This window comes from Mus caroli, unplaced genomic scaffold, assembly GCF_978045245.1.
Source record: "Mus caroli unplaced genomic scaffold, Mus_caroli_1 scaffold_8, whole genome shotgun sequence".
Taxonomy (NCBI): domain Eukaryota; kingdom Metazoa; phylum Chordata; class Mammalia; order Rodentia; family Muridae; genus Mus; species Mus caroli.
In genome coordinates, this window is record NW_028227263.1 from 62,046,823 (window position 1) to 62,063,215 (window position 16,393).

At 37.7% G+C, this 16,393-nt stretch overlaps 1 protein-coding gene across 6 annotated transcripts in view; it reads left to right on the forward strand.

Annotated features, from left to right (window-relative positions):
* The window catches only part of Zfand6 (zinc finger AN1-type containing 6), a 67,244-nt gene that overhangs the window by 19,817 nt on the left and 31,034 nt on the right, over window positions 1–16,393 (forward strand). For 3 of the 6 annotated variants that reach the window (XM_021167613.3, XM_021167612.3, XM_029479078.2), the window contains exon 2: window positions 15,391–15,551. The exons of the other annotated variants lie outside the window; for them this stretch is intronic. The gene's annotated coding sequence lies outside the window, so the exon portion shown is untranslated. The remainder of the gene's footprint in view (window positions 1–15,390; window positions 15,552–16,393) is intronic. 6 annotated transcript variants of the gene reach the window in all.

Here is a 16,393-nt window from a genome sequence, read left to right on the forward strand (position 1 = left end):
GAGAGGCACTCAGGGAAAGGATAAATCACACCCAAGAATCTGTATGAGTTTCCCAAGGTAAAGCTGTGCTTTATTGTGTTCACAGTAATCATACGTGTGACTCTGAGCTATGATCTTCAAAGGGTTGCTGAGAAATGGAAATGAGGAGCCAGATGGTGGAGGTGCTTCCCGCCAAGGCCACTGATCTGAGTTTGCTTTTCAGGACCCACATGGTAGAAAGCGAACTGACTCCTCTGATTTCATAAGAATGTGCATCTACACATCAAACAAATGTAATACCTGCATACAGGAAAATTCCTGAGCTAAAAGACAGGATTAGAGTCGATAAGGTCACATTCTAGATCATGGGGATGTTAGAAGTTCAGCTATCTTCACTATAAACAGAAGTCTTTGTGAGAGTTCCAGAAAATATCCAAGAATAGAGTAAGACTGTACCTGAGATCCTAAATTCCCAGACTTTAAGTGTGGCTCTGTGATTACTGCTTCAACATTATTTGAAAATATATCTGTAAAACGAATGGTGTCTGTACAGCAAATTTTGTTCTGTGTGCTGGAGTTCTTGATTTTCACCTGACAATAGACTTCACATAGTCTCTGGAACGAGGGACTCCTTTTCTTTCCCTCTCCTTCTGCCCTACCTCAAACCTACCACCAAAAGATTGTGGGTTTCCACTGAAGTGTTCTTTGATGTTAGGTTACACTTCACTAGGTTTTGATTTAGTGAGTGTTCTCATTATATCTCTGACTCCATTTGGCAAGCTGAGATGAGTTGGGATGATGGTTTTCTAGGCCCAGGAACTTGGAAGGTGAAATGGGGATTCACTTGAGTCCAGGAGTTCAACGCTGAGATGGGCAAAGTAGTTCCACTGTAGAATCTATTTCAGGAATTGGAGGTAGGGTCAAAGATTTCAGTATTGAATAGTAATGTTGTCCTAAGTGTTAGATGGTTTTATGTCAAATAAGGGTAAGAAGGATGCTGCATATGAGCTAGAGGAAAAAAAGGCACTCACTGTCGGTGCTTAATGACCGCATTTTGTTACATTTGGAAAAGCTTTTCTTTTTTTTTTTTAATTTTTAATTTAGTATAGGTTTTTTATTAGGCTGTATATTGTTTACCATTCTTTCCAAAACTCTTCCCTTATCTTCTCTATATCCCATCACATAAAGCCACATGCCTGTGATTGCGCTCATTAGAAAATAAATATGTATCAAACACATGACAAGTACATACAATGCATAAAGTAAGATAAAGTACTATTAAATAAAACAAGGTCAAAAAAGATAAAACAAGCAAATGAGCAACAAAAAATTAACAAAGTTAGAGTTAAACTTCAAGAAGCTAATAAAGACAGAAAGATACATATTTTCCCATAGACATACAAAATGTGAAATATAATATGAACAAAACAATAATTCTAAAAATGAACAGAGAATATAAAGATAAAATGAGAAGATAAAACAAACCTGCAAATATATAAGTGAGTTTACTCTTGTTAGCCATCTTCTTCTGGGCATGGAGTTTGGTTTTAATTGTAGTTTGTATGCCCTGTGAGACTCTTGGGAAAATTCTTCATTTTGGCATGATTATAAGTTGTAGATATCTTATAGATTAGGAATTGCTGAATGTGCTAAATTCCCATCTCACTAATGGGAATTCTTCTGGCTTAGAACTTGCTGCCCATGTTCAGGTGATTACAATCACTGTGAGTTCATATTAGTATCGGCCCTGCGCTGTCTGGCAACTCACATTACTATTGTTATATCCCTATTGAATCTCACACAATTTCACCCTCCTCTGCAAACATTTACTGACAAATGTGTATAGGAATTTGATGGAGATTATTTTGTCCATTTTTAGAAATTATTTTATTATTATCCATCTGGAATAGTTTTCTTAAGTAATCAAATGCCCCTTAAGAGGAAATATGTTACCAGGTCCTTTTTGTCCATTTGTTTTTAAGAATTCCATTTAGATAATACAATGTTTTTATATTCAGTGTTACTTTGACAATCAAGTGAAATATTTTATTAGATAAAAAAAAATTAACAGTTAAAGTTACTGATTTGTCCTCAGTATACTTGATTCATTCTTCTTAATAAGAAACATTCTAATTTTAATGCAAATTTAATTACATCCTCAGTATAACCATTAATATGCATTCTGATTGCATTCCTGAGTTTGAAAGTTTGTTCTTGATAGTGTAGAACTCTCAGACTACAAACAAATCATTTACAGAGACTATGTCGTTGACAGAGTAGAAGCTATTTTGCATTTTCAGTACCTTAACTTTTTCAGAGAAAGCACTAAATAATTTAGAGTGCTTGTCAGTACAGAGAGAATGATAATCCAGCTCACTGCTCTATGGTCATTTGATCTAGATTTATGGTATTTCTTAAAATAAGTTATGGTTGGAAGAGTATTTTCTACTGGCCAGAACCTTTGCATGTAACCGAGAGAAGGGATAATGTTGATTGATAAAGAGAGGAAAGATGATATTGTACTGCAAGTAAATCCTTTGGATACTGCCTGCTGTTTGTTAGGACCTTAAACAAAGTGAAAGAGATGAAAGACTATTGAGTAATGTTCCAGGTAAATAGAAAGTAGGTAAGATAGGCATACCCTTAGCTAACATGTTATACACAGCTCAGCATTTTTATTCTATCTTTTTGGATGTTTGTGAGTGGAACCCAGGGACTTGTACATGCTGAGGAAGTACTGTGCCACTGACTTACTTCTTCAGCCGAACTGGGAATTTTTCTAAAGTCATGACCTTAAGAAATCTGGTTATTTCATCATGTGTTGACTAGTTTTTATGTCAATTTAACATAAGCTAGAGTTATCTGAGAGGAGGGAGCCTCAATTAAGAAAATGGTCCCCATAAGTTCAGGCTATACAGGCAAGTAAGGCTTTAGGACATTTTTTTAAATTAGTGATTGATGTTGGAAAACCTGTTCATTGTGGGTAATGCTACTCTTGGCTGGGTACTATAAGAAGCAGACTAAGAAAGCCATGGGGAGCAAACTATAAGCAGTACCCTTCTAGGGCCTGTGTATCAGCTCCGACTCCTGTTTGAGTTTTTGCCCTGACTTCAATGTTGAGCAGTGATGTGAAATCACAAGCCAAATAAAGCCTTTCCTCTGCACCTTGCTTTTGGTCTTGGTGTTCATCACAGTAGTAAAGTCCTAACTGAGACACATCCCTTACATCCTTTACTTGATCTGCAGGTGATTGCTGACTAGGGCATGCAACCTTCTGATGGACTTCATGGGAGTTGATTTTAAAGTTCAGAAAGATAAAAAGCAGGATAAGAAGTGACTTACAGATAGAAGTTTTCATTTTTGCAAAGTGTGAATGTCTTGAAATAATCTGAGCACAGTCCTTTTGTAATTTTGTTCCGTGAAATTCTGATTCATTATGCCAACCAAAGAAATATCTAGGAGATGGAGTACCCATGGAGCTCCCAGCCCCAGGCTGGTGTGGCAGACCTTTCTGGGCTCTTCTCCCAGTGTGGGAGAGAAGCATGGGCAGAATTCTCATGTGGATCGGGTTCACCTTTGGAAATAATTAGGGCAGGGTAAGTGAATGAGGTTTTTTCTCCCTAAGAGAAGTAGGTGTGTGTGTGTGTGTGTGTGTGTGTGTGTGTGTGTGTGTGCGTGCGTGCGTGCGTGCGCCCACGCGCCACAACTTTTCTACTTAACCTTAGAAGTAGGACCAAAAGTGGAGTGAGCCAGAGAGTACTGACTTCACTGGTTATGTTACACAATAGACATTTTCATAAGTGCAGTGAACTAAATATGGACCCAAGACTTAAATGTGACATGCTGAAAATTGTGATTCTTCAAAATTTAGATGATTTTGAAAAAATTTTCCAAATGTTTAGTTATACTACCTTTACAGCGTAGGCTCTCAGAAAGAGTTCTTCTGTATTTTCACTAAAACCACTACCTACCTTCTCCTGGGCAGCTGATTTCACAATGGTACTATTTGCAAGAGCCCATCTCTTTTATAGCCTGTAACAGTTTCTTGGAAATATGTTTCCTTGCTCCATCTATTTTGCCCAAGAAACTCAACTTTGGTTTGTTCTTTAAGTCCTTTCATGTGAGGGGAGCATGATGAACAGAGGAGGGCTAGGTTTTCTCTGACAGACTTCTGTTTCTCTGCATTGGAAAGGAAAAAGCACTTCCTGCACAAGCAGGAGAACCAGAAATCTCCTGTCCAAGCACCACATAGAATGACAGGGTGCAGCAGACCACCTGTAGCCCCAGTGCTCTAGACACAGAGATTGCAATCCCTGAGGTAAGCTGACTAACCAGACTGCCCAAATAGGCAAGCCCTGGACTTTGCCTTAATACTAAGATGGAAAATGATCAAGAGAAGCATTTAGTGTCAGGCTTTGGCCTCCATGTGTGATGTACACACAAATGCACACATGTGTATTCATACCCAACATGCACATGCACCAGCACTTGCACAGACCCACATACATACACATCCAAAGGGGTTGGGGCACGTTGATTTTTTTTTTTTTTTCTTATACACATCCAAAGGGGTTGGGGCACGTTGATTTTTTTTTTTTTTTTTTTCTTTTTAAGACAACTTCTGTGTGTCTGTGGAAAAGGCTTACACTATTCTGGGCACCTTTCTGCTCATTCATTGGCTTACATGTGCCTTTTCTCCCTTTGCCAAGTCATTTGCCATCCTTTTCCCTCATCATGTACATGAATATATGTGATTATTGAAGACAAAGCTTTTGCTATTATTCTGTGGCACATGTATGTGGAGGTCAGAGGACAGCTTTGTGGAATTGATTCTATCCCTTCATCTTTACTTGGGTTCTGGGAATCATAGCCAGGCTGCACTGTCACTGGCTCTCATACTTTTTATTGTCTTGTTGCATGAATTTAAAATGTGTTAGTGTCACATAGTTGTACATAGGTTTCATATGAAAATATAAATTGTGGCCATTTTTCCTTTTACCTTTTCCTATCTTGATTTTGTGAGTTTTGAGAGCAACATTTTCCTCTATAGTATTAAAATTAGAAGTCCCTGTACCCTTTTTATTTAATGTTACAATAATTGTCTAGCAGTTTAGAACAAAAGGTAAGCAATGGACCATTATCACCTAGCAGGAGAGTACTGCTGCAATAGTTCAAGATAGCTGATCTTCATAACTTCTTCATACATGCTTTAATCTCCACCTCCTTGAATTATTACCTAATTTCCCCTTAAATTTGAGTATTGTTAATTTGAGCATTACCATTAAGAGTTAGTTATCCTTTTAAATAGTAAGAAGGTGATAAATACTACTTGGTCCCTACTAGCTGTTGATAACTAATTAATAACCATGGCTTTCAAGGAAGACTCTTAGATGCCTTCAAACTTGCTGTCTAGCCCAGGAATGACATAGAGCTTTTGGTCCTCCCCCCAAGTATTGGAGTTTTAAGTGTGTGACACCGCTCAGTTTATATTTTGCTTGGGGTTGAGCTCAGGATTTCATGTCTGCTGGTAAGATACTTTACCATTTGAGCTACATCCCAGCCCCAGCAAACTTTGTTATATTTACCTGACCAAAAGCATTTATTAGTACTAAAATTGCAAATGCTGTTTTTCTAAAGTTTACAATGGGATTTCCCTCCCCCCCCCCAACCTCTTTACAGAATCATTTGGGAATATGATGACTCAAAACTCAAAAAAGAGACAAGTCTTAAATGCTGGCATTAGCTAGGCATGGTAATTGCATCCCTATCTCAGTACTCTAGAGGCTAAGCAGTGGTTTAGTAGTTCAAGGCCACCCTGTGGTACTTGGACATATCAAAAACAATGAAAAGTTGGAGTTTTCCTGAATCACTAAATGTGGGTTTCTTCTACTCTTTCTTTCTTCTTGTTTTTTGTTTTTAAGACAGAATTTCACTATGTAGCCCAAGCTGGCCACAAACTTTTGGCAACTTCCTGCTTCACTCTAGTCTCCCTAGTGTGAACCAACATTCAGCAAACATCAGTTTTTGTATATTACATCTATATAAGTATGTTTGGTTTACAGTTTGTTTATTATTTTGTGATGTGTGTAAGGGTGGGTGCCCGAATACCATGTGTGTGGAGGCAGAGGAGAGCTCTCAAAGGGTAATCACTTCTCTCTGTCCACCAAACTTGCATCCTCAGGCTTGTGCAGCAAATACTTTTACGCAGTGAACCCCACTGCTCTGTTCCTAAATTGTTTCTCAAACTAAGGATTACCAAAGGAATACATTCTTGTATTAAATGTTTTTCAAACTAAGATTATACCAAAGATAACAAAGAAGGATATCTTTTGGAGGTGTACACTTTGGCCTGTTTGTAGACAGAAATATTTTGAAGGTAACACCTTTACAATAATTTAAAACCACTTTCATTTCCACTGTAAATATGTATTTACTGTGTTCTGTGGTAAACATTACCTTTCCTTTTATGATTCATGAAGCGTCTTAAGCATCCCTGAGCACTAGCTAGGAAGTGCTGGCTTTGAATGGTTTTCAGGAACCAGTTCTTTAGGAATAGAGTAGGTAAGGGATTTATATCTCTGATGCTTTTGATTCTGGGCTTTGAGACATTCATCTCAAGGTCACATAACAGAAGGTGCTCAACAATCATTGCAGAAGATTCCCAGTGTTTTACATTGTATCTCGAAACTTTGACTCCCATTCTAATTTATTTTAAATAAAAAAACTTGGTTTTGACCTTTGTTTTTCACTCATTTATTGGTGGGCAGCTGTGTGTAGAGGTCAGGGAACCTTTTGGAAATTGGCTCTTATCCACCTTCTTGAAGTAGTCTCTCTTCTTTCTGCCACTCTATACTCCAGGCTAGCTGGCCCATAAACTTCCATAGGAGTGCTGGGATTGTAGGTATATGCTATCATATCCAACTTTTTAAATGTGTGTTTCAGGGATTGAACTCAGTCTTGAGACTTGTGCAGCAAACACTTTTACCCACTCTTTAATCTTTGGTTCTAGCCTTGGACTTTAGCTCCCTTGTATTTAGGCCAATGCTGGAGTCCAGTGGATTTTAACTTTAAGACCAATAAAGAACTATTACTGATCCCTGTGCTAGAGAAGTAGAAATTGGGCTATAGCTGACTTGAGAAAGCCCAGTACCTAGCAGTTCATTTTGCGACTTTTCAAACCACAAACAAATCAAAAGAGAAAAGCCTGGTTTGAGGGTGATGGAGTTAAACATGTCTGTTCTTCCTACATCAGGAATTTGAGTTATCAAGGTTGTGGCCATGCAGTATAGAGGTCAGGTCAGTTTAGATCAGTCTAATTGACTGTTAAGTAGTTTCAGAATTAATGTGTTTCTAATTTTTATCTTGATTAAGGGAAGCTTCAAAATTGGTAAAAGTGGTAATGACTTTAGCATTAAAAATAGTGAAAATACACACATTGTGCAATGTAACGAATTGGGAAGGAGAGACTGCCTTGTCCACACTTGTAATTTTTGTTAATTTCTTTACTAAAATGGCTTTTGGGTACCATTAAATTATTGAAGAGAATATAGTATAGACCAAAAAATCTTGCTGATCAAGGACTTGTCATCTACTGTAATACATTTAGACTATCATAGTTTAACTTTCTGCTGATTACCTAATGATCCAGAAGAAAGAAAGGAGCTAATTTTGTCCAGGTTAGTGTATGCTGTACTGTTACATCATTTTGCCACTGACCATACAAAAATTAATGGTGGGAAAGATGTTGGTTTTGTGAGAGCGATTGTATTTGGTGTACTTGATGTGTAAAGGGAAAGAATGTAAATTAAGTATTACTCTGTCATACAAGCCCTCCAATGTGTCTGGTAGTTTAAAACACAAATGCCACACAGTGACCAACAAAACAGAGTGTAGTGGGTTGAATTGCATAGGGTAGAATACAGCTTATTGACTGCTGCTTTCTTTTTGAGAAATGTCTACAACTCTGCATTTAGTTTTCTTCACATATATTTATCCCACTACCAGCCCATAGCGTTTGTGAGATAACTGTCAGCCAGGATGAATGGTCAGAGGGACTTAGAACTAAAAGGAAAAAAAAGTTCAGTAATTGTTGGAAGCTTTTAAGAAACCCAACCTTGGTGTTACTGCCTTCTGTTGTTGCTGTTAGGTAAGTGATAGAGTTTAAAATTTATGTGGTTCCCTAACTGGCTAAGACTTGGGGGTGGGGGCTTATTGTTCACACGACTAGATTGGTCTTGCAGTTTATTTACTTTAAGACTGCACATCTTACATAATGAGTGATTTGTGTTGCGGAAGGTGATGGACCTGGTATGTAAGTATCTGGGCAATACTAATATCTATAACTCAGAGCTGAGAATAATTTTTGGACTCAAAGGGCTAGTCATTTAAAGACCAACTGTTGTGATATTTTCATTTCTTACTTTTAACCATTTGCAGTGTTCTCTGTGTAAGTCACATTTTAAACCTTTTAAAAGACATAGAATAATGAAATTTTAAGATTCAAACATAATTGTAAAATACAAGAATTCAAAATTCAGTTTGTTTCATATAAAAAGTTAGAATAACCTAATAAAACACGTATCATTACACCCTTCAAATATATGTGCTAAGAAGCAGCCTCAGTTTCTTTTCTCAAAAAATTGTATTTTGAAAATTGTAATATGAGTGCTATATTTACCTATTTCCCTCCTCCTCTTCCTCCTCCAATTTTTCTGCTTCTTTCTCAAATTCATGCCTTCTTATTCTTTGATTGTTATTGTTATCTACATGTACCTTTATAAATATAACCTGCTGGGTTCATGTAGTGTTTAGCTCATGTATCGTGTCTTGGACTGATGGGTTGGGAACAGATCTGCTGTCAGAGGCTTATCCCTTGAATAGACAGTCTCTCTCAATCCTTAATTACCCGTAGCTTTTCAATTAGGGGTAGGGACTTGTGAGATTTCTCCCATCCACATTGGCAAAACACCCTGTTTTTAAAGTTTAGTATTAAAGATAAAACGATCTTTTCATTTAGAAATGAAGACATTCTCCTTTAGAAAGTACAACACTTGGTTAGTAAAGTCCTACCTCTCCCCAGTTGTATACTTTGTTTTTATTTAATTTTAAATTCGTAAGAACAAAGCTTGTCATAGCATTAAAATCTTAAGAACAACAATTTATACTTACACAATTTGATTTTGATAAAAGAATTTTCTTCCTAAATAAAAACATACTAGTAAAATGATACAGCAACAGCAACATTTCTCTTGTGAAGGAGATACATTTTAGTATGCTTGGTGATTTGTTTTTGTCTTTTCCCTATTATAAAGTATTTCAGCAAAAAGACTAAGGCTTTTGTTACTGAAACCGTGATTCCTTCAGTCCAATTCCTTATTTTAAGTAGAAAATAATAAGTTTGTATAGAATTTTGGCTGTTAGAACAAGCCACAGAAGAACCCTAAATAGCTCAGAAGAGTTTTCTTGAGACATGAGGTAGATATTTTGGGTGGTGCAAGTTTGAAGACATTCCTCATTGAGCTTTATCTTTGCACTCTTCAGAGTAAACACATAATTTGGACATGGGAATGGCTTATTTCTAGCTGTAAGCTCAACCAGGAGGACCTCTATGTCACATTCTCCATGCTTTACTCTTAAGCTCTACAGCTCCCCCAAAAGGCCTTGATCTTCTCCAGGTTGGCTCCCAGCTTGAACACCGGCCACTCTTATTAGCCCCAGAGGAGATGGTGGCAAAGCTGGAATTTGCCATCCTCTTGCCTTAGCCTCTTAGTGCTTTGGATATGCAGGTATGGACCTTCATACCTGAAGAAAGAAACTGTGTGTGTGTGTGTGTACATTTGTATTTCTTAAATCTGGTCTTTTGGGTTTAAAATAGCTTAAATTTTAGGTTGGATTTGGTCTGGTATTATTTATGATGTATTTTATTCTGATTAAGATGACATTATCTACCTGCTGCATTCAAGGAAGTGATCATTGAATTTAGATCTCAGAAAAAAAATATAAAAGTTGATAGAGAGATCCAGAGATAGAGGATTTAACCTGCTTTTACTACCTGGGATAGGAAGAAAAGGTAGGAATTGGGATGGGAATAAAAAAGTTTTGCCCTTGAGTATTCTGAAAGAACTGGTAATATTGTAGGCAATGGATACAATATTAGACCAGATCAGTCTGTTGTAGACCTGTGTAAAGGAAGGCAAAGCATAGCTGTAAAGCAGAGGTCTGAAAGCAGCTGAGGGACTGTAGATGCTCTTGTCCTAGATGACCTGGTGAAAGCTGGATCCAGTTTAGCCCAAGAAGTTGAATGCTTCCCCATTCTTGTCAGCCAAGTGAACTGGAGCTCTTGCATCTCCTTCTTCTATGAAACAGAGCAGGGTATGCAATTTCCCACACTCCTGTCTACTATGTTCGTTGTGAGATTTTCCAAGTACAGAAACTGCTGTTTTACACTTCTTACAGCAAGTTTTAAGGGAAAGGAATTACGAGCAGTGTGGCCATACATATATATTGTCTTTGGTCCTTAGGATTGAAGCTGCAATCTGACAAAGCAGCCCTCTACCACTGGACTACACCACCCACCCTACCCTCCTTTACTTTCACTTTTTCTTTTATGTCACTGAAATGGTTGTGATTTGTCACTAGTGTTTTGATATCAATGATTAACATTCTTTGTCTTTCTTCTCCAGATGTAGAATGCTCTGTAGTGAATGTGTGTGTTCCTCAGTCCTTACTGGTATCATACAGGGTTGTTAAGTGGGAGGTGTGTCTTGCTATTTCCATTGGTGCTCTAGATTGATCGTTAGCTTTTGCTTTGGTTCTGCCTTGATACTGGGCAAAACCAGAAATTAGCTGAATTTGGCATTTTAAGGAGACATGTTTGTAAATTATGAAAGGCAGTGCACTGTAGAAAGATTTACCTCTTGAACTGTGGTGAAGTGTGGGGAAGGTTGTACCAGTACAACAAGGAAGGGAGGGAGGGAGGAAATTGCAAATCTGAGCATCATAGCTTGTTATCATTATGGGGCATGTGTCAGTAAGCACTCACCTGTGGTGTTCTGTCCCACTGTGTCCTGTAACTCACTGTGAGTGATGATCATAAGTCAGCTCAACTTAGATGAGCTTGAATACAATTGTAAGATAGGAAATCTGGTTTTGTTTTACTAGATGCTTGGGGTCACTAGAATATCAGCTTCCAGTGTTTTTTTAAATATTATGAAATTTAAGCTTATAGAAAGTTATAGCAATTACTTGTAAGTAACTGCTGTTGTGCCACTTAGCAGAGTCTGGCCTCCCTTAATAGTTTGTCCAAAGTATTATTGCATTATTCTAGTGAGAATGTTCTTTGATTCTGGTTGGGGTTTTTTGTGTGTGTCTGTGTGTGGTTGTATATGCTGCACAATTGTGTGTGTGTGCGTGTGTGTGTGTGTGTGTGTGTGTGTGTGTGTACATATGTGGAGACCAGGAGACAACTTCAGAAGTCATTTCTTACCAGGCACCCACCTTGTCTTGTGAGGCAGGGCTGATTTCCCTGACTTCAGGGCCAGCCCAATAAAAGAAGCTGTCAGGCCAGAGAAGAATAGGGGCCCTCCTGTTTGGCTTCCCAGCACTGTGTTCTACTCTTTCCAGTTTTTATGGTTTGGGGATGCTTGGTTGGTTGGTTGGTTGGTTGGTTGGTTGGTTTGCATGGATTATAGGGTCTAACTCAACTCCTGTTCTTGCACAGCAAGTATTTTACCAACAATTAGTGTTTTTCCTGACTTGAGAATTGACTTAACATGCATCATATTGTATTCTTTTACTATGTATTCTTTTAGCATATGAATATTTTCATAAATACCTAAAACAAGGATATTGTATTTTATAAGAACTTTACTGTTACCAGATTAAGAAAATAAAAAACTAGTATTCTCTAACTGCTTTTACTGGTTTTCTCAATACTGTTTGAGTTTTGGGTTTTTTTGTTGTTTGCTTGCTTGCTTTGCTTTTTGAGACCACATCTTACTCTTAAGCACAGGCTGGCTTGAAACTCAGTTGCACATCTCCATGCAAACAAACAACAAACAAACTACCCCTAAACCAAAAATAATAGGAAACAGTGGAACACAGTGCTGGGAATCCTAGGAAGCCAGACAGGAGGATCCCTGTGCTTCACTGGCCAGGCAGCCCCCTTTAATGGGCTGGCCCTACATCAGGGAAACCAGCCCTGCCTTAGAAGATAAGGTGGGTGTCTTCTAAAGAATGATTTCTGAAGTTGTCTTCAACATACGTATACACATATATGCAATTGTGCAGCCCATACAACCTAGATGCTAGACATACAGGTATGGACCCCATATTCCCAGTAAATGTTCATTAGTTTATCTATTTCAGTTCAGGAAATCTAACCATGTGACATTTTCTGCCACATTTCTTTGTCCTCACTCATGTTCTTAGTAACATTTCCTTAATTTGTATTTGTTTTTACAGACATTAATGTGTTTAAAGTGGGTGGCAAACTTTTTGTAGAATATTCATCAGGTTGGGCTTGTCCGTGTTCATGACTGAGGATAGGAAACAATCCATCTGTGGTATGAGCTTCTCATTGTACCATTGTACATTGAGGCATGTGTCCACCTGTGTATTTGTCAGGAATAAATTTTCATTGTCTGATTAGTGTGAGATCAGCTGGAGTCCTCTTCTTCAAAGTTCTCATAAGTCACCTGTGGAGACGCACCTTGATACTTGGTGTATCTCCAGCTCTCATATAATCTTCATCCATGAGCTTTAACCCTCTCTGATAATTTTGCCTGAATCATTGTAGTGACTCCGGTGATTAGTCTCAAGACTTTAATTGTGTGAGCTCAAAACTGCAAGAGGGAGCCTGTTTCAGCTGCTATGTGTGTCCCTTTGCTTTAAAGAGTTTAGTGTTGGACAAGAAGCTGTCAATCAACTTGTAGTTTGTCTTAAGCACTTTTGCACCCTCTGAGATAAACCTGCTCTTTTCCTTTCTCTTTAACAGTATTTCAGTTGTCTTTCTTTTTCCCCCACTTTCTTGAGGTTGCTCCTTCCAAGTTCCCATAATTGTTATCCCAAAGAGATAGCTTTCTGAATTTATAAACATCCTGTCATGTTCCTGATAAAGCTTATTTACTTACTAGTGTTGTACTTGACTATATGATACTCAATTCCAGAAGTGGCTTGCTGTAAATACTGTGGATCACTGTAGCCTGTCATTTAATCAAGCCTGAGGCCAAGAATACTGGGTTTAGGAGACAGAGAAAGATCCAGACTCAGTTCTATAGTCTGCAAAGAGTGTGTAATGTATAGATGCTTGTAGGAAGGAGGGTGGAATGCATCTGCAAAATTCTGTGTAAAAGGTTTTCTAGGAAGTTACAAACTTTGTGAAAAGTTGGATTATTTCTTAGATCTTTTGTGTTTATACATGTAGATTATAAATATTTGTTTTGAATAAACTAAGTCATTTTATAGCATAGCATATGTGCAGTATTTTAGCATTAGACAATGTAAAGTATTTAAAATAATTGTAAAAATTACCAACCTTGAAAGTTATTGCTTGTGTTTTTTTTTTAAATCATGCAGCATCTGTTAAGTATTTATCTTATATTCATGAAATAGTAAAGCTTGTCCTAAACTTTACTATAGATAAGTATAGGTATATTGAAGCCTATCTGCATACAGAAAAAAGATATTTATCTGAATTTTCAAGGACAATTTTATAGAAATTTATTTTACCTAAAGTTTATTGCCAATAAGAAAGAAAAGCATTGAGCCATCTAAGCCTAAAGTCTACCCATGTGTGTAACTCTCTTTCAAAGCCAGAATTTTTTTTAGTGCTATAATTACTTAATTTTATTTATTTTTTTATTAAATTTACCTCCTGGTCACAGTTCCCCACCCTTCTCTCTTCCCAGTTCCTTGCAAATCCCCTTCCCCATTGCCTCCTCCTCTTCTCTTTAGAGAAGGGAACCCCAACTTGGGTACCACCCTATCCTGGGGCATCTGGTCTCAGCAGGACTGGGCATATCCTCACTACTAAGGCCCAGCCAGGCAGTAGGAGAAAGAGGATTCAGTGGCAAGGAACTGAGACCGAGACAACTCCAGCTCCACTTGTTAGTAGAAGACAACCTACATGCAGAACAAGTTGCACATTTGCTACAAATGTGCCAAGGGGTCTAGGTCCAGCTCCAGCATGGTCCCTGATTGTATGTTGTTAGCCCCATCCCTTCCCCACCCCCACCTGCCATGGTTCCAGGTTAGTTGAATCTGTAGGTCTTCTTGTAGTATCCTTGACCCCTCCAGTTTGCCCAATTTCATCCCCAACTCTTCCACAGCCTCATGTTTGGCTGTGGGTCTCTGCATCTGCCTCCATCCCCTGCTGGATGAAGAATAAGGAATAAGGCTAGAATTTAAAAATAAGGGAAATAATACCACTGAAGAGCACTCTGCTTCAGTTTTCTTACATTCATTTACTTATTGTGGGGAGCATGGACTGAGGAGGGTTATACATATGTCACAACATGCATGTGGAGGTCCAAGGACAACTTGAGTCAGTTCTTTGATCAGTGAATTCTGGGGATCAAACTCAAGTCTTCAGGCTTGGCTGCAAGAGCCCTTACCAGATGATTCATCTTACTAGTCTCTGCATCAAATTTTAAAGTAATGCCATTTTTATCTAGGAGAATAGTTTTTTTAAAAATGGAATTTTCTAACTAAAATATTTCTTTTGTTTCTGCAGTGCAAGTTGTCATTGTTACTGCCTATGTATACGTTAATGAAATGGAGATAGGATTTTATCTTAGCTGTAATTACCTCCTAATTTGTAAACATTGTGATTTTCTTGTTTTTATTTTAACCGTTCAGTATGAATAGGATTAAGTATTTCTTACAGAAATGCAGTCTTATTTTCCAGGGAAGCCTTCTCCCACCTTATTTATCCACAGCAGTGGTGGCACTGTAGGACAGAAACAGGACCTGTGCTGCAGGTCTTCATGGCACATGTCAGACAGAAAGGTAGTAACTCCTGCTGTAAGAATAAGACTAGGACTTCTGTCTCTTAAGAGCTGTTACAGAGCTATCCTTGGAGCACAGAAGGCCCTTGACCACTTGTAAAGATGTAGCAGTTAACTTTAAACAAACTGGTGGGGCAGTTATTCTAAATAAGCTAAGCTTCAGAAAAATTAAAGAACACCAAGTTTAACTAACTTTGGTCAAATGATTATACAAAGTAATTCTCGATAACATAGCCTATGGCCCTGTGTAGAGGAATGGTTAGCTTATGGTTATGTATTAACTGCATTCTTTCCTTTGTGTCCCTGAAATAAGGAAAGCATTCCTTTAACTTTAGATGATTAAAATGTTTATTTACATTGTAAGTTTTAACTGTCTCAACTCTGTTTCATGTTAAATGTGTTACAGGAATGAATCTGAAGTCTGCTGCAGTAAAACACTGAAGGCTTTAAAATGTTTTCTTGCATAAAAGTCAAACTTTAAGTAGCTGCTTATGAGGATAGGGAAGGCAGGAAGCTAATGTCTGTCTCAAGACACAGGACAGCTGTTTGCTCATCAACCTCAACTGTGTGAGTAGAGACCTAAGTCTGTAACCTTATGTAAGTGGGCCTAAAACTTAGTTTAAAAAGCTAAGGTTTGTGAAGATTCACCTAAGTCAGCATGATACTACATGAACGACTTCAAGGCCTCTTGTTTCTGGTGGGTAGGATTTGAGGGGTGGAGTGGCTAGTAGGTATTTAGTCATAAGATACTATTGGCAGTAACACAATGCTAGTGATCATACATCCTTAAGAAATTATCCTAAGTTAGCATCTGCATGATTAATTTTCTTGTGAAGAAGATGATTTTTTTTTTTAGATTGCTGTTTATTTTACAGTTAATTTGAGCCAACTATAAAACTTATTTTAGGAATTAAGTGATATTAATATGGAACTTTTTTCCTTATAACTTAGTAATATACAAAGAGCATTACCTAAAACTAAAGGAATGTTGTTTATTTCTTAAATGCAGTTTGAAATGTTTTAATATATTTTATTATTAAAGTACTTGGACAAGTTAAATTCATAGTGATGGGGGAAAAGGAGTTTTCTCTCTTTTGCAAAGATTGTCACCTCAAGAATCCTCTTAGGAAGACACCTTTTTTCCTACTTCAGTTTTTATTGTTGATGATGAATTTTAGGAATGAGGCTCTAATTTGGATTCCCCTCTCCTCAGAAGAATGTGTGTTATGTGTGGATGGGTTTCTGGAAGTATGCAGGGACTGAGCAGGCTGGTCAGCCTGTCAGACTCAGCGTTTAACTGTGGGTGAGGCAAAGAACATCAGCAGTTGTTTGCTTAGTGTATTTGTATCTAAGATGAGTCACTTTCTCTTTAATGTCACAAAAGGACTATCCTTCAAAGCAGTGAACAA